The 24,952-nt window shown below is 49.8% G+C and overlaps 1 protein-coding gene across 2 annotated transcripts in view; it reads left to right on the plus strand.

Annotated features, from left to right (window-relative positions):
- CNOT3 (CCR4-NOT transcription complex subunit 3) overlaps nt 1-24,952 on the plus strand; it is an 894,807-nt gene that overhangs the window by 243,467 nt on the left and 626,388 nt on the right. The window lies entirely within an intron of this gene.

Consider the following 24,952-nt stretch of genomic DNA (forward strand, 5'->3'; position numbering starts at 1 on the left):
TCACCGGTTTCCGGATCCATGGCTTTCCAGAATCCCGGACAAATGGGTTTGCGAGGTCATACGGTCGGGATACAAGATCGAGTTTCGATCACTTCCACCGGTGCGATTCTTCCCTTCCAATATTCGACTATCCCCGGATCGCTTAAAAGCTTTGCGGGGGGGCAGTAATGGACTTGATGCAACAAGGAGTGGTAGTTCCCGTTCCTTGGACAGAACGTTTTCAGGGGTTCTATTCGAACCTGTTCACAACACCCAGGAAAGAGGGCAAGGTGCGTCCAATTCTGGACTTGAGAGCACTCAAGTGTTTTGTCCGGGTAAAAAAATTCAAGATGGGAGTCCATCCGAACAGTGGTGGCCTCCCTGCATCAGGGGGATTTCCTGGCGTCCAGAGACATCTAGGATGCCTATCTTTATATCCCCATCTTCGCAGGACATCAGCGTTTTCTTCGCTTTTCCCAAAGATCGTCCCTGGTTCCCACCAGGAGACTGAACTATCTGGGCCTAACTTTTGGATACATCCTTGGCAAGAGTGTTTCTCCTTGCGGAGAAACTCCAGAAGATTCGGATGTTGCTGTCCGTCAACTGGCCTTCCCTTCGGACTTGCATGAGGGTCCTGGGACTGATGGTGGCCTCCTTGGAGGCAGTACCGTTTGCCCAGTCTCATACCCGAATTCTCCAAAAGGAGATTATTCTCAAATGGTATCGGAATCCCGATTCCCTGGACAATCGGATCCGATTGAGCGAGCGGGCCAGGGAAACTCTGGTCTGGTGGCTTCGGTTTCCGATGCTCAGCCAGGGGAAGTCATTTCTTCCGATAGAATCCAGGTTACCGATAAATGTATTGGAACTGAGAGCGATCAGACTTTGTCTGATTTACTGGACCGAGCAGCTCCAGGGCAGCCTGGTTCGGACCCAGTCGGACAATGCCACGGCCGTGGCTTATGTCAATCACCAAGGGGGCACCAAGAGTGTCCTGTCGGCCATCGAAGTGGCCAGCATTCTTCATTGGGCAGAAAGGTTTGTTCCGACTCTCTCCTCGGTATTCATTCCGGGGGTGGAAAATTGGCAGGCAGATTATCTCAGCCGTCAGATTCTGGATCAAGGGGAATGGTCTCTTCATCCAGAGGTATTTCACCAGCTGTGCCTTCATTGGGGCACCCCTGATGTGGATCTGTTGGCATCTCGGCTGAACAGGAAGGTGCGGAGGTTTGTAGCTCGCTCCCGAGATACTCTAGCGGACGCAGCAGACGCGCTGGTCGCCCCGTGGGGACAGTATCAGCTACTGTATGCCTTCCCTCCTCTCAAGTTGCTGACGAAACTTCTTCGTAGGATAAAGGTGGAGGGAATTCCAGTTATCCTGGTAGCTCCGGACTGGCCTCGTTGACCCTGGTACGCCGACTTGGTCAGGCTGGTCGCGGACGCTCCTTGGAGACTTCCTCTCAGGGAGGATCTGCTGTCTCAGGGACCGATCTTCCATCCTGCTTTACAATCGCTGGCTTTAACGGCCTGGCTATTGAGACCCAGGTGCTGAAGGACAAGGGATTGTCAACTTCAGTTATTCCTACTCGAATTAAAGCAAGGAAAGCGACTTCCAGAAAAGTCTATCATCGCACATGGAAGTCTTATATTGCGTGGTGTGAATCCCTTGGATTTCCTCCACGTGCCTATTCGGTGACCCGAATCTTGGCTTTTCTGCAACAGGGGGTTGAGCAGAAGCTGGCCTTGAGTACTGTCAAGGGTCAGGTTTCAGCGTTAGCAATCTTCTTTCAGAAGCCTTTGGCTACTCATTCCTTGGTGCGGAATTTCATCCAGGGGGTGCGGCACCTGGCTCCGCCAGTGCGCGCGCCCTTACCGCCCTGGGATCTTAATTTGGTGTTGTCGATTCTTCAGAAACCTCCCTTTGAAAATATTAGGGAGATTCCCTTGCTTACGTTATCCCAGAAGGTGGCCTTCTTGGTGGCCATCACTTCTGCACGCAGGGTGTCAGAACTGGCTGCATTATCCTGTCGTTCCCCATATCTGGTGGTTAATAGGGATAAGGTGGTTCTTCGTCCGAATCCATCCTTCCTTCCTAAAGTGGTTTCAGAGTTTCATCTGAATGAAGATATTGTGCTACCTTCCCTGTGTCCTAAGCCCAGTCATCCTCGGGAGTTTGCGTTACATTCCTTGGATGTGGTTCGGGCAATCAGGGTATACTTGAAAACTACGGACTCGTTTCGTAAAACGGATTACTTTTTGTGATCAAGGATGGCCCCAAAAAGGGGTTGCCTGCATGTGCCGCGACTATCTCCAGATGGATCAGACAGACGGTGGTACAGGCTTATTCTATTAAGGGTCGGAATCCTCCGTTCCCTGTTAAGGCGCACTACACTCGGGCGCTTAGTGCTTCCTGGGCCTTCTGCCATCAGGCGTCAGTGGTCCAGGTTTGCAAGGCGGCTACCTGGTCATCGGTTCATACCTTTACAAAATTTTATAAAGTTGATGTGCTGGCATCGGCGGATGCCTCTTTTGGCCACAAGGTTCTGCAGGCCGCAATTTGAGACGACCATTGGTCTACCTCGAGGGTTTTTTCTGTTGGGTTTTCAGTTGAGTCTCATCCTTTTTGTCTGATGAGCCTTTAGGACTTCTAGTCGGCACCGGTTGGGCCTTCTAGATTGGATTTTGATTTCCGTTATCCCACCCCTCATTTGTGGCACTGCTTTGGGACGTCCCAAATTGATATTAATCAGAGGACTGCGTTTGTCAATGAGCGACAGAGAAAAATGGATTTTTGTAAAATCTTACCGTAAAATCCTTTTCTCTTAAGCTGATTGACAGACGCAGTACCCGCCCATCTATTTTGGGTTGGGTTAAATTCTCTGACACTGCTTTGTGACATAACTGACATCCTGTAGCAGAGAGAGAGAGGATATACCCTCTGGGACTGCCCCTAAGGTGTGGCCAGAACGTTTTCTTCTGCCTAGTGTCCTACTCCTGTAGAGGGCAGTATAACCCAATTTGATATTAATCAAAGAGGACTGCGTCTGTCAATGAGCTTAAGGGAAAAGGATTTTACGGTAAGATTTTACAAAAATCCATTTTTTCTCTTACGTCCTCTGACAGTCGCCGCCCATTCACACAGTCTTCACTAATGGGGTATTGTTTCCTCTCCACAGGAGTTTCTAGGCACAAGACTTGTAAAAGAACAATACATCTACATAGTCACACCCATGGAGGCTGTACTTCTAGTCCAATACCCCCCTGCAATAGCATCCCAATTCAGTTTGTCTTCTGCCTAGCTTAGGAGTGGATAGGCTTCCCTGTGCTGAGGCTACAGTCTCAGCCGTCCTCTTTTTTTTTTTTCTTTTATGATTTACTTTCTAAAGATGTCATTTTTCTTTCCATTGCTAGCTGTTTATTTTATCAGCGCTAGTTAGTTGAATCTTCGGATGCTGACGGCGTTTGCGGAGCCGGGAATCGGACTGACCGTCCTTGTTCTCCAGGTCAAAGGGTCAGATGGAATCCCGGCCCGCCATCGAGCGTTTCGCAGGCTATGTGTTCGCTCTGGCCTCGCAAACGACCCATCCCTGTCCATCAGGGTTGCAGCCATGTGAGAAGGCTACCTCACTGGACACAGCATAGGTTCGTCCGTGCACTACTAGCGTCTTGCGTTCTGGCTGGCGGCACTCCCCTGCCATCTGAGGGTGGGCGGTTTCCCGCTTGATATGAGGCACCCCACGCCATCGGGTACAGTTAAGTACATTTTGTGTGGGTCCTCCGTCTGGGGTCGGCAGTCCTGTGTGTTTGTGGTGTCTCCTATGTCTGTGCGTTTTTTTTGGCTCCCTGACCCCGGTCCCTGCGGGGGTTTTATTCACTCACAGCAGCGCTGTGTGGGGTTTTGGGGGGCCCTCTCCTAAGGTCTCTTAAGGTGCTTGGAAGTGCAGACCCATGCGGCAACCGCTGAGGAGTTAAAAACCGCGTCCTGCTGTTCTTTTCCTGTCCTACGTTGTGCAATCTTGCTGGTCAGTTTTTGTCCCTGCGGGGGGGGGGGGAGGGTCTGTGTCTCAGTCTCTATAGCGGTGTGGTGCGGGGGTCCGCGGCGCTCTTAAAGGGCCAGTTAAAAAAAAAAAAAAACTTTTTTTATTTCTGTTATGGAATCCCAGGACAGCAAATTCCCTCCAGCTTTGGTGGGGGATTCAGGGTCCTCTGAATCCTCTACCGTCACTAATTTAGCTGCTGTTGTGGCAACTTTGGTGTCAAAAATGGATGTCCTGATGTCTGAACGAGCTGCTAGGAAAAGGCCTAGAATTTCCTTTTCTTCTGAGTGTGACATGGTTGCTGTAGGTAGCGTGGCCCTTTCGGGGTCTCGTTCTTCTCAGGACCCGCAAGAGTCTGAGGGGGAGGCGGAGTTTGCAGGGGTGGATGACTCTCCCCCTGGGTCACCAGAGGAACGCGCAGCTATGGATGAGTCGATCCTAGCAGTAAAGAAAACGCTACATTTGGAGGATGAGGCCACTCCTCCGGCGTTGTCCTCTTTTGGTACACACAGGACCCGCAAGACGGCGCAGGTTTTTCCTTACCCCGCAGAGTTTCACCATAAGGTGAATGAGCTATGGCGTAATTTAAAACACACCTTCGTGGTGTCTAAGAAGTTTCTACTTCTCTACCCTTTTGCCACTACTACGGTTGCGCTCTGGTTTGTGCCTCCTCAAGTGGATCACACGGTGGCCAGATTGAACAAAGCTACCCTGCTCCTCACCGAGGACCCTCCGGTGTTTAGGGACCCTACTGATAGGAGGCTGGAATCTCTTGCCTGACATTCCTACATGGTGGCGCATGCTCAATCCTATTTTTGCCTCTGTAATGGTGGCTCAGGCTGTGGCGGATTGGACCAAGGTGCTCAAACGCACCCTCGTGGCCGACTCTGCCCCTCCCACTACAGTGGATCAGATTTATCGTGGGGTCATGTATTTGTGCGATGCGGCTCTAAATGAGACCCTTTTGGCGATACGCCTGTCCAGTGTCGCTGTGATTAACCGTCGCTTAATCTGGTTAAAATGCTGGTCGGCTGACCAAAAATCCAGGAAGACGGTGGCTGACATCCCCTATGCGGGGTCTCGCCTTTTTGGGGAATCCTTGGATGAATTGGTTATAGAAGTCACTGGGGGTAAGAGCACTTTGCTGCCCTAGAACCCTAAGGGAAAGTTTTTCCGCGGTAAGCGGACCCCCTCCTTTAAACCTACTCAAGGGTCCTTTCGTGCCTTCAAGACGCAGAACAAGGGAAAACCCTTCAAGGGCCAAGGTGGCCAGAAAAAGCCCTGGTTCGGCAAACAAAAATCCGGCCAGGCTGGGGCAGCGGCTCAGTCTGCCTCTGCCTGAAGGGGCGCCCTCACCCGTTTCAGGGGTGGGGGGGGCATTTGCGCAGTTTCCTCCAACCTTGGCTGCTCCGAATAACAGACAGGTGGGTTAAGGAAATCATTCGGTCAGGGTACAAGATCGAATTTCTTTCACGGCCGGCGAACAGATTCTTTCCCTCAAATCTTCATTTGACCCCAGGGCGGTTACAGGACCTACATCAGGCGGTGCAGGATCTTCTCGCCCAGGGGGTTGTCGTTCCGGTGCCTCATCGGGACAGGTTTCAGGGTTTTTATTCAAATCTGTTCACTGTGCCCAGAAAGGAGGGCAAAGTGCGCCCGATTCTGGACTTAAAAGCGCTGAACCGCTTTGTGCGCGTTCGAAAATTCCCCATGGAATCATTCCGCTCGGTGGTGGCCTCCCTGAATCCGGGGGAGTTCCTGGCCTCTATAGACCTGAAGGATGCGTGTCTACACATCCTCATTTTCGAGGGTCATCCGAGGTACCTCCGGTTCGCTATCGCGGAGGAACATTACCAGTTTGTGGCATTGCCGTTCGGTCTTGCTTCGGCTCCAAGGGTCTTGACCAAAGTGTCGGCGCCTGTTCTGGGTCTGTTGCGGGGCACCCTGCTGCGCGATCTGTCCACTACGGTCCAGACGCTTCAGGAGTTCGGTTGGACAATCAAAATTCAAAAGTCGACCTTGTCGCCTTCGGTTCGTCTCCCGTATCTGGGAATGGTTCTGGACTCTGCTCAAGCAAAGGTGTTCTTACCAGAGGACAAGCTCCGGACCCTACAGAACGAGGTCAGGTCCCTCAGGGACATCAAATCCTCCTCACTCAGGACCTGTATGCGGTCCCTGGGGTTGAGGGGGTCAGCCTTCGAGGCGATACCATTTGCACAGTTTCACACGCAATCTCTCCAAGCGGAGATCCTGGCCAGGTGGAACAGACTACCTCAGTCCTTGGACCTGAGTGTCTCTCAATCGCCAAACCAGGATGGATCTCTTGCGGTGGCTTCAGTCCCCGGCGGTGTCGGATGGAAAATCCTTCCGGCCAATTCTGTGGACGGTGATGACCACGGATGCCAGCCTGTCGGGCTGGGGTGGCATTCTGGGCAACCGGTCTGTCCAGGGCACCTGGTCGGAGGAGGAATCCTTCCTCCCGATCAACATTTTGGAATGTGCCTGATCCATTGGTCGGATCGTCTTCAGGGCCATCCTGTACGGGTGCAGACGGACAATGCCATGCAGTGGCTTACATCAATCGCCAAGAGGGCACCAGGAGTGCCCGGGCGGCCCAGGAAGTGACCAGTATTCTGTCTTGGGCCGAGACTCGTGTCCCGGCGATATCGGCAGTTCACATTCCGGGTGTGGAGAATTGGCAGGCCGACTATCTGAGCCGCCAGGCCCTGGACCAGGGGGAATTGTCCCTACACCCGGAAGTCTTTCAGATGCTGTTTACGAAGTGGGGATCCCCGGATGTGGATCTGTTCGCGTCTCGGCTAAACCACATGGTGGAAAGGTTCGTGGCAAGAACGCGTGATCCTCTGGCAGACGCCTCAGATGCGCTGGTGGTGCCTTGGCGTCAGTATCGTCTGATATACGCCTTTCCTCCGATTCAGTTGTTGTCCAGGTTCCTTCGCAGGTTGGCCTCAGAACAAACACTGGTGATTCTGGTGGCGACGGACTGGCCTCGCCGGTCCTGGTACGCGGACATCATTCACCTGGCCGTAGAGCCTCCGTGGCGGCTGCCAATACGAGAACATCTGCTGTCCCAGGGACCGATCTTCCATCCTACTTTGCAGTCGCTGGCTTTAACCACTTAAGCCCCGGAAGATTTTACCACCTTCCTGACCAGGGGGTATTGTGCGATTCGGCACTGCGTGACTTTAACGGACCATTGCGCGATCGTGCGACGCTGTACCTAAACAAATTTGACGTCCTTTTTTTCCCCCACAGAGCTTTCTTTTGGTGGTATTTGATCACCTGTGCGATTTTTTATCATGCGCTATAAACAAAAAAAGAGCGACAATTTTGCAAAAATAACAATATTTTTCACATTTTTTATATGAAATCCCCCCCCCCCCCAAAATGTAAAAATCAAAATTTTTTAACATTTTCGGCCAATTTGTTTTATGCTACATGTTTGGTAAAAAAAAAAATCGCAAAAAGAGTATTTTGATTGGTTTGTCGCGTTTACTAACAAAGGGAAAGATTTTTGTCGTTGTTTTTTTTAACGCGTAATGGCGGCGATCTACGATTTTTTTTTTTTTGCGGTACTGCGACATTGCGGCGGACAGATCGGACCCTTGACTGACATTTTTGACACTTTTGGGGTTACCAGTGACATTTCTACAGTAATCAGTGCTATACATATGCACTGTTACTGTAAAAATACACTGGCAGTGAAGGGGTTAACTTTATTTGAGAGGGAGGGGCTGTGTGTGTCCCTAGGGGTGTGATTCTAACTGTGATTGGCTGTGGCTTGAGCTGTAGGAATAATGATCAACGGTCATACATAGTAGAACCGTATGATCATTGTTTCTACACCGGGGAGAATGACAGGTGGCCTGTTTACACTAGCCACCTGCCTTTTTCCCTCTCCGACGATCGCCGAGTGACCGGCGGACATCGGGTCCGCCGGTCACAAGCGCGGGGGGGTCCGCAGGTCACAAGCGCGGGAGCGCTCCTCCGGCGGCGCTCGCTCACTCCCCAGAGCCTCACAGGCTAGCGGCGTAGATCTACGTCACTCTGCCTGTGAGGGGCTGACTGCCGCATTAAATATACTGTGAGTAGTCGGCAAGCGGTTAACGGCCTGGCTGTTGAAAGCCAGGTCCTGAGAGACAGGGGTCTCTCCTCAGAGGTCATTCCCACTTTGATCAAGGCTAGAAAAGCCTCTTCTGGTAAGATTTATTGCTGTACATGGAAAGCTTGTTTTGCCTGGTGTGAGTCCTGGGGTTTCTCTCCTCCTTCCTATTCGGTGGCGAGGATGTTGGCTTTCCTCCAGACTGGTGTGGACTAGTGTCTTGCGTTGGCCGCGATTAAGGGCCAGGTCTCTGCACTGGCTATTCTTTTCCGCCCTGTGGCGTCTAATTCCTTGATTCGCACCTTTATTCAAGGTGTGCGTCACTTGGCCCCTCCAAGGAGGGAGCCCTTACCTCCATAGGACTTGAACTTGGTTCTGTCCGTGTTGCAGCGTTCCCCTTTTGAAAACATCAGGGAAATTTTGTTACCTATGCTATCTAAGAAGGTTGCGTTCCTGGTAGCGATCACTTCTGCTCGCAGAGTGTCAGAGTTGGCGGCGTTGTCTTGCCGTTGCCCTTACCTGGTGGTTCATAGGGATAAGGTGGTCTTGCGACCTAATCCGTCCTTTCTGCCAAAGGTGGTTTCGGAATTCCACCTGAATGAGGACATTGTTTTATCTTCGCTTTCTGCGAACCCTAAGCATCCGAAGGAGGTTGCCTTGCATTCCTTGGATGTTGTCAGGGCGATCAGGGTTTACCTGTCGTCGACTGAATCCTTTCGGAAATCGGCTTCTCTTTGTCCTTCCTGAGGGACCTCGGAAGGGTATGGCTGCGTCTGCAGCAACCATTGCCAAATGGATCAGACAGACCATTGTACAGGCCTATTCTTTGCGGGAACGGTTTCCTCCCTTCCCTGTCAAGGCGCATTCTACCAGGTCGGTGAGTGCGTCCTGGGCCTTCCGGGATCAGGCTTCGGTGGCCCAGGTGTGCAAGGCTGTGACTTGGTCGTCGGTGCACACCTTTTTCAAATTCTATAAAATTGATGTTCTGGCGTCAGTTGATGCCTCCTTTGGCCGCAAAGTTCTCTGTGCGGCAGTGCCATAGGGAACCCTGGGCTGTACGGGTCCCTGGCTGTTGGGGTTGTTTTCCCCCTTGGTTATTTGTTTTCCTGGGTTGTTGCTCATGTTGAGCCCTTTTTTGTTACCCAGAAGGTTACCTTTCTGTGCATTTAAGGTTCCTTTCTCTGATGTGGGTACTGCGTTGCTTTTCTGGCAGTTGCGTTGCCCACCCCTCATGTCTACACTGCTTTGGGACATCCCCATTAGTGAAGACTGTGTGAACGGGTGGCGACTTTCGGAGGACGTAAGAGAAAACTGAATTTCTCTTACGTCCTCCGACAGTCGCCGCCCACTTCATATTCATCACCAATGGGGTTATGTCCTCTATTCCGTAGGAGTAGCTAGGCAATAGAATATGTTAGTACAAAGACTTTTAACATATCCCACCCCCAGGGGGTGGTCCCCTCAGTACATAACCCTCCACTTCCTGTATCCAACTCAGTTTCATTTGTCTAGCTGTCAGGAGTAGCTGGAAGTTTCTGTGCTGGGGCACCTTGTCTCAGCTCTCTTTCCTTTCTTTGGATTTTATTTGAGTTTTTTCTCTCTTTCTTGTTAGCTGTTATTTTACCAGCGTTAGTTCTTCGGAAGAAGAGGATCATGCGGGCTGCGTCTCGGGCTGACCCCCCTGGTAGCAGGCTGTGGGTCAGTGGTTTCTCAGCCCGCCATCGAGCGTTCAGTCAGGTATCGCTCCTGAGTTATCTGAACGACCCATCCCTGTTCCGTGCAGGGATGCTAGGTGAGGTGGCTACCTCACCGGACGCTGTGCGGTTTCTCAACCCACCTTCTGATGCGTCCTGGATGCGACTCTCCCTGCCTCATGTGCAGCGGTTTGTTCGCCTGTGCGGATCCCCCACGCCATGTAAGAGGTAAGTGCATTTATGTGGGGACCTGTCTGTCTGGGGGGTGTCAGTCTGGGACTGTGTACCTTGCCCTGTGTTCACACTATTACGTTTTCCCTATCTCTCACATTGCATGCTGTGGGCTGCAGGAGGGGGGGCTGGCTGCACTCTGTGTCAGTTTTCTGTCTGTGTGAACGGCTGTGTGCTGTGGGGCTTGAGTTTCTCATGCTTGGGGCACATTACAGCGCCGCTGCGGCGGTTTACCATGTTCCTTTTTTTGGGCAGATGGTGTGTTTTACTTCACCCTCATGGGGTGTGGGAGCTGCGGTTTCGGCACCAAAACGGCGCCATTTTGGCTGCGATCGATCCGGCCGCATGTTTTACATGCACGGCGGCCATTTTCTTGTAGCCTCCATAGGCTTTAATAGAGCGCCCTGTATGCCAGCACTTCCTTTCCTTCAGGAGCACCGCAGGCAGCAGCAGCAGCACCGATCTCTCCAGGTTCATTTCTCTCTATTCCCTGTATCCTGCCTTGGTATACTTGTCCCTGTGGGGGTCCCTTGTGTGGGGTGCTTAGTGTGAGTGGGCTACGATCGCAGCGCTCTCTTAAAGGGGCGGTCACCCATTTATTTTTGCTACTACAGGGGCATGGATTCTCAGGAATGCTAGTTTCCTGCCAATTTAGTGGGAAGCCAGGGGACTGCGGTTTCCCCCCCCCGGGGGGGATTTGGCTGCGATTGTGGCTAGCCTTGCGACTCAGGTGCAAATGCTGGTGGCTGCTCAATCCTCTAAAAGGCCCAGGGTTTCACTTTCCTCTGATTCAGAGGGTGATGGTACTGGGGCTGCTGTGGCAGAGACCTCCTTATCGGGGTCTCGTTCCTCCCTGGACCTTATAGAGTCAGAAATGGAGGCTGAGGTAGAGGGGGTTGATAATTCTCCCCCTGGCTCGTCTGAAGAGCTTGCACTCATGGATGAATTGGTTGGTTCTATCAAGCAAACTCTGCGTTTGGAGGAGGAAACGTGTCCTCCAGCTGCCTTGGCGGCTTATGGGACGCAGAAAAGGCGCAAATCATCGCAGATGTTTCCATGCACTGATGATTTTCAGCGCGCTGTGAAAGAACGATGGCGTAATATACGCAAACCTTTTGCTGTACCAAGTAGGTTTAAGCTGCGCTATCCTTTTACGCCCGCTACTGATGGGCGTTGCTGTGTCCCCCCTCCGGTGGACCATGCGTTAGCAGTTTTGAACAAGTCCACTGCGATTCCTGCTGAAGACACCCCGGTGTTCCGGGATGCCACGGACAAGAGGATGGAGTCCCATGCCCGTCGTACCTATTCTATTATGGGTTCTATGTTGAAAGCTTTATTTGCTTCACTTATGGCGGCCCAGGCGGTCGCGAGCTGGACGCAGGTGCTTAGGCGTGTCCTGGTGGCTGATTCTGCCCCCCAGGCGACTTTGGATATGGTGGATCAAATCCACCAGGGTGTCATGTATTTGTGTGATGCGGACCTGGATATGGTTCCGTTGGCTGCACGTGTACACAGTGTGGCGGTGTTATCTCGCCGCCTGGTTTGGTTGAAGTGTTGGTCTGTGGATCAATCTTCACGTAAGACCTTGGCCAATCTGCCTTTTGATGGTTCTCGCCTTTTTGGCGAATCCCTGGATGCCCTAATTAAAGGGGTCACGGGGGGTAAGAGCACGCTCTTACCTCAATCCCACAAGACTAAGACGGCTCCGGGAAAAAAGAATGCTTTCTTTCGGCCCCCTCAGGGGTCCTTTCGTGCCTTTTGGTCACACTTTGGGGCAAGCCGTCCAAGGGTCAAGGCTCCCGCAAGAAGCCGTGGGCAGGTAAGCGAAAGTCCGGCCGATCCGGTTCTGCGGCCCACAACAGTGCGGCCTGAAGGGGCGCCCTCACCCAATTCACAGGAAATTGTTCGATCTGGCTACTAGATCGAGTTTCTCTCTCGGCCAGAGAGCAGATTTTTTCCCTCAAGTCTTCTGTTATCCCCGGAGCGTTTGCGGGACCTGCATCTAGCGGTGCAGGACCTGAGGGCTCAGGGAGTGGTGGTCCCGGTGCCTCATCGGGACAGATTTCGAGGGTTCTATTCCAATCTGCTCGCCGTGCCCAGGAAGGAGGGCAAGGTGCGTCCGATTCTGGACTTGAAGGCACTGAACCGCTTTGTGCGGGTGCGCAAGTTCCGCATGGAATCCCTGCGGTCGGTTGTGGCTGCCCTGGTTCCGGGGGAGTTCATGGCTTCCATCGACTTGAAGGATGCGTATCTTCACATCCCGATTTTCGAGGGTCACCAGAGGTACCTTCGATTCGCCATAGCGGAAGATCATTACCAATTTGTGGCGTTGCCTTTTGGTCTCGCCTCGGCTCCGAGGGTGTTCACCAAAGTGCTGGCACCGGTTCTGGCTTTGTTGAGGGCCCAGGGCATTTCGGTTCTGGGGTATCTGGACGATATTCTGGTTCGGTATGCGACCAGCCAGAGTCTGGAGAAGGATCTGTCCGTCACGTTGCAGACTCTGCAGGAGTTTGGTTGGACGATCAATTTTCCAAAGTCGACATTGTGCCCATCGGTTCGGATTTCTTACCTGGGTATGATTCTGGACTCTGTCCAGGCGAAGGTCTTCCTGCCGGAAGAAAAACTCGCAGCTCTTCAGGAGGCAGTCAGGTCCCTCAGGGACGTTCCATCTTCGTCCATTCGGACGTGCATGCGGTGTCTGGGATTGATGGTCTCGGCTTTCGAGGCGATTCCCTTCGCCCAGTTTCACACACGGGATCTCCAAGCGGAGATATTGTCCAAGTGGGACGGGCGTCCGCAGTCTCTGGATCTCCAGATGTCATTGAGTTCTCAGACCAGAAGGGATCTTCTGTGGGGGCTTCAATCCCCCTCAGTATCGGGGGGGCAAGTCTTTTCGTCCCCTTTCGTGGACGGTGATCACCACGGACGCCAGCCTGTCGGGCTGGGGGGGTGGTCTGGGCGTTCTGTCCGCCCAGGGTGTTTGGTCGACGGAGGAATCCTCCCTTCCGATCAACGTTCTGGAACTGCGAGCGATACTCCTCTGTCTTCGTCGTTGGACGGACAATCTTCACGGCTACCCGGTTCGGGTCTAGACGGACAATGCCACGGCGGTGGCTTACATCAATCACCAAGGGGGCACCAGGAGTGCCCGGGCGGCTCGAGATGTGGCCGCGATTCTGTCTTGGGCCGAGACGCATGTCCCGGCAATATCGGCAGTTCACATTCCGGGGGTGGAAATTTGGCAGGCGGTTTATCTGAGCCGCCAGACCCTGGACCAGGGGGAATGGTCCCTTCACCCGGCTGTCTTCCAGATGTTGTGCGCGAGGTGGGGTCTTCCGGAGGTAGACCTGTTCGCGTCTCGTCTGAACAACAGAGTACCACGGTACGTGGCAAGGACGCGCGATCCTCGGGCGGACGCGTCGGTTGCCCCGTGGCATCAGTACCAACTGATGTATGCGTTCCCACCGATTCAATTGCTGTCCAGGTTCCTTCGCGGAACCGACCACGGTGATTCTTGTGGCACCGGACTGGCCTCGCCGGTCCTGGTACACAGACCTCGTAAATCTGGCAATCGACGCCCCGTGGCGTCTGCCTCTTCGAGAAGATCTTCTGTCGCAAGGACCGATCTTCCATCCTGCTTTACAGTCGCTGGCTTTGACGGCCTGGCTGTTGAAACCGAGGTCCTGAAGAACAGGGGTCTTTCCCCTGAGGTCATTCACACCTTAATAAATGCGAGGAAGTCTTCCTCGGGGAAGGTTTATTTCCGTACTCGGAAGGCGTATTTTTCCTGGTGCGAATCCAGGGGTTTCTCTCCTGACACTTATTCGGTGTCTAGGGTGTTGCCCTTCCTTCAGACGGGTGTTGACCAGCGTCTGGCGCTGGCCACGATCAAGGGTCAGGTGTCTGCTTTGGCCGTTCTTTTTCAACGGCCTGTGGCATCTGATTCTTTGGTTAGCACTTTTGTGCAGGGGGTACGTCATCTGATCCCTCCTAGGAGGGACCCTCTTCCCCCTTGGGACTTGAATCTAGTTCTATCAGTATTGCAGCGTGCTCCTTTTGAAAGGATCAGGGAGATCTCGCTGTCTTTGTTATCCAAGAAGGTCGCCTTTTTGGTGGCTATCACCTCGGCTCGTCGCGTGTCGGGGCTGGCAGCCTTGTCCTGCAAGTCTCCGTATCTGGTTGTGCATTTGGACAAGGTGATCTTGCGACCTAACCCTTCTTTTCTTCCAAAAAGGGTTTCGGACTTTCATCTCAATGAGGACATTGTCCTACCTTCGCTTTGCGCGAAGCCGAAGCATCCGACGGAGGTGTTGCTTCACTCCTTGGATGTTGTCCGGGCGATTAGAGTCTATCTCAAATCGACTGAGTCTTTTCGCAAGTCGGATGCCTTGTTTGTCCTTCCGGAAGGTGCTCGGAAGGGCATTGCGGCGTCGGCTTCTACAATCGCCAAATGGATCAGACAGACCATTGATCAGGCCTATGCTTTGAAGGGGAAAGTTCCCCCTGTACCTGTGAAGGCGCACTCTACCAGATCTCTGAGTACGTCTTGGGCCTGTCGTCATGGGGCCTCTGTGGCCCAGGTGTGTAAGGCGGCGACTTTGTCGACCGTACACACTTTCACGATATTCTACAGAGTAGATGTTCAGGCATCGGCTGATGCTTCCTTTGGCCGCAAGGTTCTTAGTGCGGCAGTTCCCTAGAGCCCTTGTTACGGGTTCTTTGGCTTTTTGGGATATTTGTTTTTTCCCTGGGTTTTCTTGCTTCTGTTGAGCGAGTGTTTTGTTCTTATGCCCAACTGGTTTCCTTCCTTTGGTAAGGTTCCTTTCTCTGATGGGGAGACGGCGTTGCCTTGGGCGCGGCTGCGTTCTTCCCACCCCTCATGTTTACACTGCTTTGGGACATCCCCATTGGTGATGAATATGAAGTGGGCGGCGACTGTCGGAGGACGTAAGAGAAAACGGAATTTTTGTAAAATCTTACCTGTAAAATTCCTTTCTCTGAGTCCTCCGACAGTCGCCGCCCCCGCCCCTCTTTTGGGGTTTTGATGTACTCTCTACTGCTATTCCACTGAAACTGAGTTGGATACAGGAAGTGGAGGGTTATGTACTGAGGGGACCACCCCCTGGGGGTGGGATATGTTAAAAGTCTTTGTACTAACATATTCTATTGCCTAGCTACTCCTACGGAATAGAGGACATAACCCCATTGGTGATGAATATGAAGTGGACGGCGACTGTCGGAGGACTCAGAGAAAGGAATTTTACAGGTAAGATTTTACAAAAATTCCGGTTTTTGTAAAATCTTACTGTAAAATTCCTTTCTCTAAATCCTCCGACAGTCGCCGCCCCCGCCCCTCTTTTGGGGTTTTTTATACATTATCACTGCTTGCGACCAAACTGAATTGGGATGGCTATTGCAGGGGGGTATTGGACTAGAAGGACAGCACCCATGGGTGTGACTATGTAGATGTATTGTTCTTTTACAAGTCTTATGCCTAGAAACTCCTGTGGAGAGGAAGCAATACCCCATTAGTGAAGACTGTGTGAATGGGCGGCGACTGTTGGAGGACTCAGAGAAAGGAATTTTACGGTAAGATTTTACAAAAATTCAGTTTTCCACGTCCACGGGGCTATCCCAACATAACCTGCATAACCTACACCCTCTACTCCAGCAAACCAGTTTTTTCTGCCTAGAGAAGGAGTTAGGACCGAGGTTTCCTGCTGGGACTTCGGACTGTTTTTATTCTTTTCGGAATATTTTGTTTTATCTATAGTCCCTTTGCTAGTTAGTGTTCAGGTTGATCCTCCTGGTGATCTACAAGCAATGCCGCCTGGAGTTTTGCACTGGATAATTTAGACCCTTAAGGTCTCACCAGCCTGGCCTACAAGCATGAGCAGGTCATAGTCTCGAACTAGGCCTCGCCATGACGTTGCCCCTTTCCAGATGGGGACGAGCCTGCGAGTGGATGTCTCACTGGGACACAGCGACCTGAAACGCCTTGAGTCGCAGCGTACCCCTCGGCTTTCTGCACCCCCACTCCGGGTGGGAAGTGGTTCTGCCTGGAGAGGAGCCCACCCGGTCCTTGGTATGGTGAGCATATTTAGCCCCCCTTGCCCCTCGGTGGACTTGGGGGGGATGTGGGCTCTTTCCTGGAGATAATAGGACCTGGACTTCCTGAAAGATCCCTCTGGCTTGTCAGGTACCTGGCCCTGTGCCCTGTCTCCCTCTCTAGTCCCCCGGGGGTTGGGGGGGGGGTGCTATAGCAGAGGCGCTTGATGTCCTGGGGGGGTGGTAATGGTACCTTTTTATTTCCTGCTGGGTCTGGTTGTGGATCCTTGAGGCCTTCATATTGGGGGTCCCTGACCGCATGGCATGCTGTGGGCGCCGCCATCTTTAGTGTGGGCAATGTAAAATATTTTTCCCTTTTGACTTGTATGTGGCAGCCATTTTCCCTGTGCTTCCTATTGATTTGCATTGGCATCCATTTTTGTGTAACCCTATGGAGCTACACAGGCAGAGTGACCTTTCACATCCTGTGATTTCCTTTTCCTGCTGCACAGTCTGATTCAGGAGATTTCCTCAGGAGGTGGTAAAGTGCTGGGGTCTTTGTGGGCATATCCCTGAACAATGCTGTCGGTATATATTTAAGGGGGATCCCGCAAACTGCGGCGATCGAAGGTGGATCGGCAATCGGCGTTTTAAAAGTGACAGTACTCCCTTTTTTTTTTCTTTCTGTTGCATTGAGAATGGTGTCCTAGGCAGTAAATTAACCCTCAGACCCATTTAGTGCGACGCCCGGTCCGTCCGGATCGCAGTCGCTGGCCGCGATTTCAGCAGCATGGAAAGCTTGGCGACGAAGGTCGACTTTTTAATGCAAAAGGTTACTAGCCAAAAACGGCCGCTGCCATCCATCATTGGTGGGGTCCTCTGATTCAGAGGCTATGTTCTGAATATCAGCCCCCCTACCTGAGGGGTCGCTGTCCTCTCAATCGGATGGTGAAGAGGACCTGTCTTCAGCTGCCGCACGGGAACTTGCTTTGGTGGAAGCCCTGATTGTTTCAGTTCGGGAAACTTCAAAAATGGCAGAGGAGCCCAAGCTGGCAGGGACACGGGTGTCTTTGCTCCTGCAAGATCCAAAAATCTGGCATATTTTTCCCTTGTCCCGAGAATTGTTATGATATTGCTAATGACCAATGGCGGCGCATCAAGCACGTGTTAGTAGTGCCTAAGCACTTTAAACGCCGTTATCACTTTGCTGAGACTGTCTCCAATGGTTGGGCGGTACCCCCTAAGGTTTCTCATCCTGTTTCCAGGTTGAACAAATCTACTATGGTGCCGATGGAAGATTCCCCCATTTTTTACAGATCTGGTGGACAGGTGGGTGCAATCCCTTTCCCGCCATCTTAATGTGTGGGCGCGTTCTATTCTAAAATCGTTTTTTGTGTCTCTGTTTTGGTATCAGACGGTTACGGAATGGGTGAAGGTTCTGAAGGGGAACTTGGACCCTAACATAGTTTCCCCCGGAGCTGATGGAACTTATGGACTAGATGGCTCAGGCCCTGGTGTTCCTGTGTGATGCGACCTTGTATGCAGCTCCCCTGGTGGCCAGAGTTTCAGCTGTGGGGATTGCCCTAAGACGCAGGGTTTGGCTAAAGAGCTGGGCGGCTGACCTGGCTTTCAAGAAAGCCCTGACAAATCTTCCTGTTCTGGGAGAGCAAAGGTTTGTCGACTTACTGGATGAGTTGATCAAGGGTCTGACTGGTGGGAAGAGTACTCTTCTTCCTCAATCTTTCAAGGGTAGAACACCCCGTACTAAGTGGGGCCCTTCTTTTACCGCTCATAGGCATTTTTTTTGTGCCTCCAGGGCACAAAAAAAAGGTAAGCCATTCAGAGATTTTGGAGGGACTTGGAAGCACTGGGGCAAGCCCAAAGCCAGTCAGCCCGGTTCCACGGACAAATCCTTTTCAACATGAAGGGGCGCCCTCACCTGCTTTTGGGGTGGGGGCACATCTGCGCTTTTTTCAGGAACCCTGGACTTCCTTCATTCAAGACCAATGGGTTTACGAACTGTTTTGTTCTGGGTACAAGATCGAATTTCGGTCCCGGCCTGTGGACAGGTTTCTTCAGTCAAATCTTCATCGGTCTCCGGATCGTTTGAAAGATCTCTGGGAGGCTGTGCATGTGCTGGTTCCTCCGCAGAAACACTTTTCACGGCTTCTATTCCAACCTGTCCACGGTGCCCAGAAAAGAGGGCAAGGTGCCTCCAATCCTGGATCTCAAGGCTCTGAACCGCTTTGTGCGGGTGCAGAAGTTTTGAATTTAGTCTATTCAGTCAGTAGTGGCGTCCTTAAATCAGGGGGATTTTCTGATTTAAGGACGCCACCACCACGATACCAAAGATGAGTATCTGCACGTCCCAATTTTCGGGGGACACCAGCGATTCCTCCGCTTTGCGGTGGCAGAGGAGCACTTTCAATTTTTTGGCATTACCCTTTGGTCTTACCCTCGCTCCCAGAGTTTTTACCAAAGTCCTGGTCCCGGTGCTGGCCTTGTTACGTCAGAGAGGAATTGTGATTTTGGGATATCTGGACGATCTCCTGTTGCGAGCAGGCTCATTCGGATCTGTTGGGCAACATCTCAATTACAGTTCAGACCCTTCAGGAATTCCGGTGGACGATCAATTTTAAAAAACTCTGATGCCATCCATACAGGTCACTTATCTGGGGCTGACTCACGACTCTGCTCTGGCGAGGGTCTTTCTCCTCTTGGAAAAGTTTCAGAAGTTGCAAAGGGCGATCAGGTTGCTGATGGACACCGATCAGTTTTCCTTGAGCACTTGTATGAGGGCCCTGGGCCTGATGGTATCAACCTTTGGGTTGGTCCCATTTGCTCATTCTCACTCAAGGCCTCTACAGAAAGATTCTTGCAAAATGGCACAGGGACCCTCGGTCATTGGACTAGAAGATTCGATTGAGCCATCTCACAAGGTCGGCTCTTTCCTGGTGGATCCAGTCACCAGCTTTGTGTCAGGGCAAGTCCTTCCTGCCGCTGTTCTGGACAGTGGTCACCATGGACGCCAGCCTGTCAGGCTGGAGTGGAGTGCTGGGGAAGCTTTGTGCCCAGGGGACTTGGTCTACAGAAGAATCTTCCTTGCCGATTAATATTTTGGAGTTCGGAGCCTGTTCCACTGGACAAAGTCGTCTACGCGGGTCCCCCGTTCAGACACAATTGGAAAATGCCACGGCTGTGGTATACATCAATCATAAAGGGGGCACCAAGAGTGTCCTGGCGGCCACGGAGGTGGCCGAGATTCTGGTTTGGGCGGAAGAAAAATTTCAGGCACTTTACGCAGTCCACAATTCGGGTGTGGAGAATTGGCATGCGAATTACCTGAGTCGTCAGGTGCTGAAACAAGGGAATGGTCCCTTCACCCAGAGAGGTTTCACCTCCTTTGTGTCTGGTGGGGGACCCCCAAGGTTTGCGGTTTGTGGGCAGGTCTCGGGATCCTCTGGCCGATGCCACAGACGCTTTGGTGGCTCCTTGGAGCCAGTATCGGCTGATTAATGCCTTCCGTCCGTTCGTACTATTACCAAGCTTTCTTCGCTGGGTGGCGGTGGAAGGCATTCCAGTAGTCCTGGTGGCGCCAGACTGGCTTCGGCGGTCTTGGTACGCAGACCTGGTAAAACTGGTCGTAGATCCTCCATGGAGGCTTCCTCTACGGGAGGATCTGTTGCCTCAGGGACCGATCTTCCATCCTGCTATACGGTCGCTGGCTTGAACAGTGTGGCTGTTGAAAGCAAGGTGTTGACAGATAGAGGCCTTTCTGACTCGGTGATTCCTACACTTTTAAAGGTCAGGAAATCGACGTCTAGGAAGTTCTATCATCGTATGTGGAAATCGTACATTTCATGGGGTGAATCGCTGCAGCTGCACCCTCCATTGTTTTCTATAGCTAGGGTTTTGGCCTTTTTACAAAAAGGGGTTGAGCAGCGATTGGTTTTGGGCACTATGAAGGGCTAAGTGTCGGCCTTGGCTATTTACTTCCAACGTCTGTTGGCTACTAATAGCTTGATTCACGCTTTTTTTTTCAAGGGGTGTCTCATCTGGCTTCTCCGAGGTGTTCCCCGTTGCCTCCATGGGATCTCAATCTGGTATTGTCTATTCTTCAAAAGCCTCCTTTTGAGAATGTTAGGGCGATTTCTTTGCTTTCTTTGTCGCAGAAGGTTGCCTTCCTGGTGGCTATTACTTCTGCTCGCAGAGTGTCTGAGTTGGCGGCGCTGTCCGGTTTGCTGTATTTGGTGGTCCACAGTGATAAAGGTACTCCGACCTAATCCGTCTTTCCTTCCTAAGGTGATGTCGGACTTTCATCTCCATGAAGACATTGTGTTGCTTTCCTTATGGCCTACGCATCCCAAGGAAATTGCCTTGCACTCTTTGGTTGTGGTTCGGACGATAGGATATATCTGACGGTAATTCATTATTTTAGAACATTGGACTCTTTGTTCTTACTGAAGGAACTCGGAGCAGGAGGGGCGACGTAGACCTACGTCACCAGACATTCCCCTCTCTCAGGAGAAGCTCGCTCCCGCTGTATTCATACACAGCGGTAGTCGGGCCAGGGGAGGAGAGGCGGTGATCACCGCCGCTCTTCCCCAATCGTCGGGGATTGAGTGAGGAAATATGCCGCTTGTGTAAACAAAGCGGGCGGATCTTCTTTGTGACAGGCAGGGACAGATTACAGGATTCAGCATAGCTGAACCTGCGATCTGTGCCTGTGTCACACAATCCCCTCCCCCGACACATGTCAGTAAGCATGAGGCATACATTTAACCCCTTAATCACCAATAAAGTTAACCCCTTCCCTGCCAGTGTCATTACCGTAACCATGCATATTTTTAGCACTGATTACTGTAGTAATGTCACTGGTACCCCCAAAAGTGTCAAAAATGTCAGTTAGGGGTTTGATCTGTCCGCCGCAATGTCGCAGTCCCGCAAAAAAAATGCAGATCACCGCCATTACTAGTAAAAAAAAAAAATAAACAATAAAAATGACAAATCTTTCCCGTAGTTAGTAAACTCAATAACTTTTGCGCAAACCAATCAAAATACCCTTATTGTGATTTTTTTTTTTTTTTTTTTTACCAAAAATATGTAGCAGAAAACAAATTGGCCTAAAATGTTAAATTTTGATTTATACATTTTTTTTTGGGAATGTTCTAAATCAGAATGTAAATAATTTTTTTCTCAAAACTTTCGCTCTTTTTTTTATTAATATCGCAAAAAATAAAAAGCGCAGAGGTGATCAAATACCACCAAAAGAAAGCTCTATTTGTGGGGAAAAAAAGGACATAAATTTAATTTGGGTACAGTGTCGCACGACCGCACAATTGTCCATTAAATCAACGCAGTGCTTAAGCGCAAAATAATGGAATAAAGGAATGGGGTAAAAACTTCCGGTCTTAAAGCAGGTAAAAATACGCTCATTGAGGATTTTTTTGTCAAAGACATGTAGCTAAATACATTTTGGCCTAAATATATGACAAAAATTTAATATATTGGATAATTTTTAACCGTTAAAGTAGAAAAATGTAAATTTTTTCGCAAAATTTTTATTATTGCAAAAAATGAAAAGCGCAGAGGTGATCAAATACCACCAAAAGAAAGCTCTGTTTGTGTGAAAAAAAGGCGTAAATTTAATTTGGGTACGGCGTTGCATGACCGCGCAATTGTCCGTTAAAGTCACGCAGTGCCAAGTTGAAAAAAGTGGCCCAGACGTAAAGCAGGAAAATCCTCCGGTGGTAAAGTGGTTAAAAATCTCCATAGGCGATGCTTTAAACGCCTTAACCTGTTTAGAGTTACAGAGGAGGTCTAGCACTAGAATGATTGCTCTTGCTGAAACGTTTGCCAGTACCTCACCTGTGAGGTTTGAATACCATATTATATTACATATGCATGCGCGACTTGCTTATGCGTTCGTTTCTGCTCATGCACATAGGGATAGGGGCACTTTTCCTTTTTTTTTTTTTTTTTTTAAACTGTCCATTTAATTTTTTTTATTATTAGTTTTATTCCTGTTACAAAGGAATGTAAACATCCCTAGAAATAATAATGGCAGGTCCTCTTTATGAAGAGATCTGGCGTCCTACAAACTCTGAATCTCTTCTTTACCTTTTAAAAGCAGAAGCTAATACAAAACATTTGATCTTTTCTTAAAAAAAAAAAAAAAAATATATATATATATATATATATATATGTGTATATATTTTTTTTTTATTATCTTCTGCTTTTAAAGGTAAAGAAGAGATTTAGAGTTTGTATGCAGCATAGTTATTGCGAAATGCATTGTGGTCTTAGCTTTGGATTCTGAACCAGCGACGTCCTATCCTGCCGACGGTGGAACGCACGCCAACCGATGCAACGCTACCAGTCACTGCAGAGCGAGCCTGTCTGGCTGCAGACATTGCAGCTTGCACAGAGTGATTTTGCGCATTCTTACCTTACCTGTGCCAGCTGGGCACCGACAAATGTAAGCACCCATTTTTACCTTGTTGTTTTTTAATTTTAATAAAACGGTGTTACACTATATATACTGCTTCCTGTCTCCTATACCTTTATTACTGAGACACATACCCAGGGATCCCCCATTGGAGCATAAAAAGTGATGGATTAACCCACTGATGACCCAAGGTGTAAGAAATTACTAAGTGTGTGATCCAGGAGACCCTAATAAAAGAAAGAGGAGAAGGAGTAGCCATACCCATGCATATCAATTAGGATAAATATTACTAAAGTCTGCTGGGTCTGTGTGACCCGCCTACCTCTGGTGAGCATTTCATTATTATCTCAAGGATCATGCGGTGGAACACCTGGATACAATACCCTCTCTGAAAAATCACCAAATGGACCGATATGTTACTTGAGTAACACTTGCACTTGATGATTGCACTAATTCATCGTGGAATTTATTCACAGCATATGTCACCTATATGCATAGGATATCACTAAGTGCGGCACTGATAGATACAAATATCACTAGCGTATATCATTCTACAATAATTGGAATTCAGTCCACTCTAGCACCTTAATTATGGAGACCAGGCATTCTTGACCTGGTACTGCGCATGTATTTGTTCAAACTCCAAGCATTGATTATGCAAGAATGGGCTACCATCAACCAGGATGTGGCCCAGAAGTTGATTGACAGTGTGACTGGACGAATTGCAGAGGTCTTGAAAAAGAAGGGTTAACACTGCAAATTTTGACTGCATAAACCTAATAGAATTGTCAATACAAACCTTTGACATTAATGAAATGCTTGTAAATACAGTCAGGTCCATAAATATTGGGACATTGACACAATTTTAATCTTTTTGGCTCTATACACCACCACAATGGATTTGAAATGAAACAAACAAGATGTGCTTTGACTGAAGACTTTCAGCTTTAATTTGAGGGTATTTATATCGAAATCAGGTGAAAGCTGTTGGAATTGCAACAGTTTGTATATGTGCCTCCCACTTTTTAAGGGACCAAAAGTAATGGGACAATTGGCTGCTCAGCTGTTCCATGGCCAGGTGTGTTATTCCCTCAATATCCCATTTACAAGGAGCAGATAAAAGGTCCAGAGTTCATTTCAAGTGTGCTATTTGCATTTGGAATCTGTTGCTGTCAACTCTCAATATGAGATCCAAAGAGCTGTCACTATCAGTGAAGCAAGCCATCATTAGGCTGAAAAAACAAAACAAACACATCAGAGAGATGGCAAAAACATTACGTGTGGCCAAATCAACTGTTTGGAACATCCTTTAAAAGAAAGAACGCACCGGTGAACTCAGTAACACCAGAAGACCACGGAAAACAACTGTGGTGAATGACCGAAGAATTCTTTCCCTGGTGAAGAACACACCCTTCACAACAGTTGGCCAGATCAAGAACACTCTCCAGGAGGTAGGTGTATGTGTGTCAGTCAACAATCAAGAGAAGACTTCACCAGAGTGAATACAGAGGGTTCACCACAAGATGTAAACCATTGGTGAGCCTCAAAAAACAGGAAGGCCAGATTAAAGTTTGCCAAACAACATCTAAAAAAGCCTTCACAGTTCTGGAACAACATCCTATGGACAGATGAGACCAAGATCAACTTGTACCAGAGTGATGGGAAGAGAAGAGTATGGAGAAGGAAAGGAAGTGCTCATGATCCAAAGAATACCATCTCATCAGTAAAGCATGGTAGTGGTAGTGTCATGTCGTGGGCATGTATGGCTGCCAATGGAACTGGTTCTCTTGTATTTATTGATGATGTGAATGCTGAAAAAAGCAGCAGGATGAATTCTGAAGTGTTTCTTGCAATATTATCTGCTCATTATCAGCCAAATGCTTCAGAACTCATTGGATGGCGCTTTACAATGCGGGAGGCTTGTATGTAAATACCCTCAAATTAAAGCTCAAAGTCTGCAGTTAAAGCACATCTTGTTTGTTTCATTTCAAATTGTGGTGGTGTATAGTGCCAAAAAGATTAGAATTGCATCGATGTCCCAATATTTATGGACCTGACTGTATATGACAATATACCATAGTAACATCTGTCAAAAAGATCTAAAAACACTGAAGAAGCAGACTTTGTTAAAATAAATATTTGCGTCATGCTAAAAACTTTTGACCAGGGCTGTATATTAGAGGACACAGAGATCCCTCTGTGTCTCTTGCTAAAAAAACTGAGGCACTTTCTTGATTGGAGTGGTTAAATGGGACAAGACTTCCTTGATCATGTCCAATCACCTGTAGGTGCCTCTTAACCCTGTGAGTGAAATAGAATAGAACTGCTTTGTATCTCGTGATGTACTCCCAAGAAATGTATTTTACAGGTAAGTCAGAAATTCAGTTTTGAC

This window comes from Pelophylax lessonae (assembly GCF_965119305.1).
Source record: "Pelophylax lessonae genome assembly, chromosome: 12".
Classification (NCBI taxonomy): Eukaryota; Metazoa; Chordata; class Amphibia; order Anura; family Ranidae; genus Pelophylax; species Pelophylax lessonae.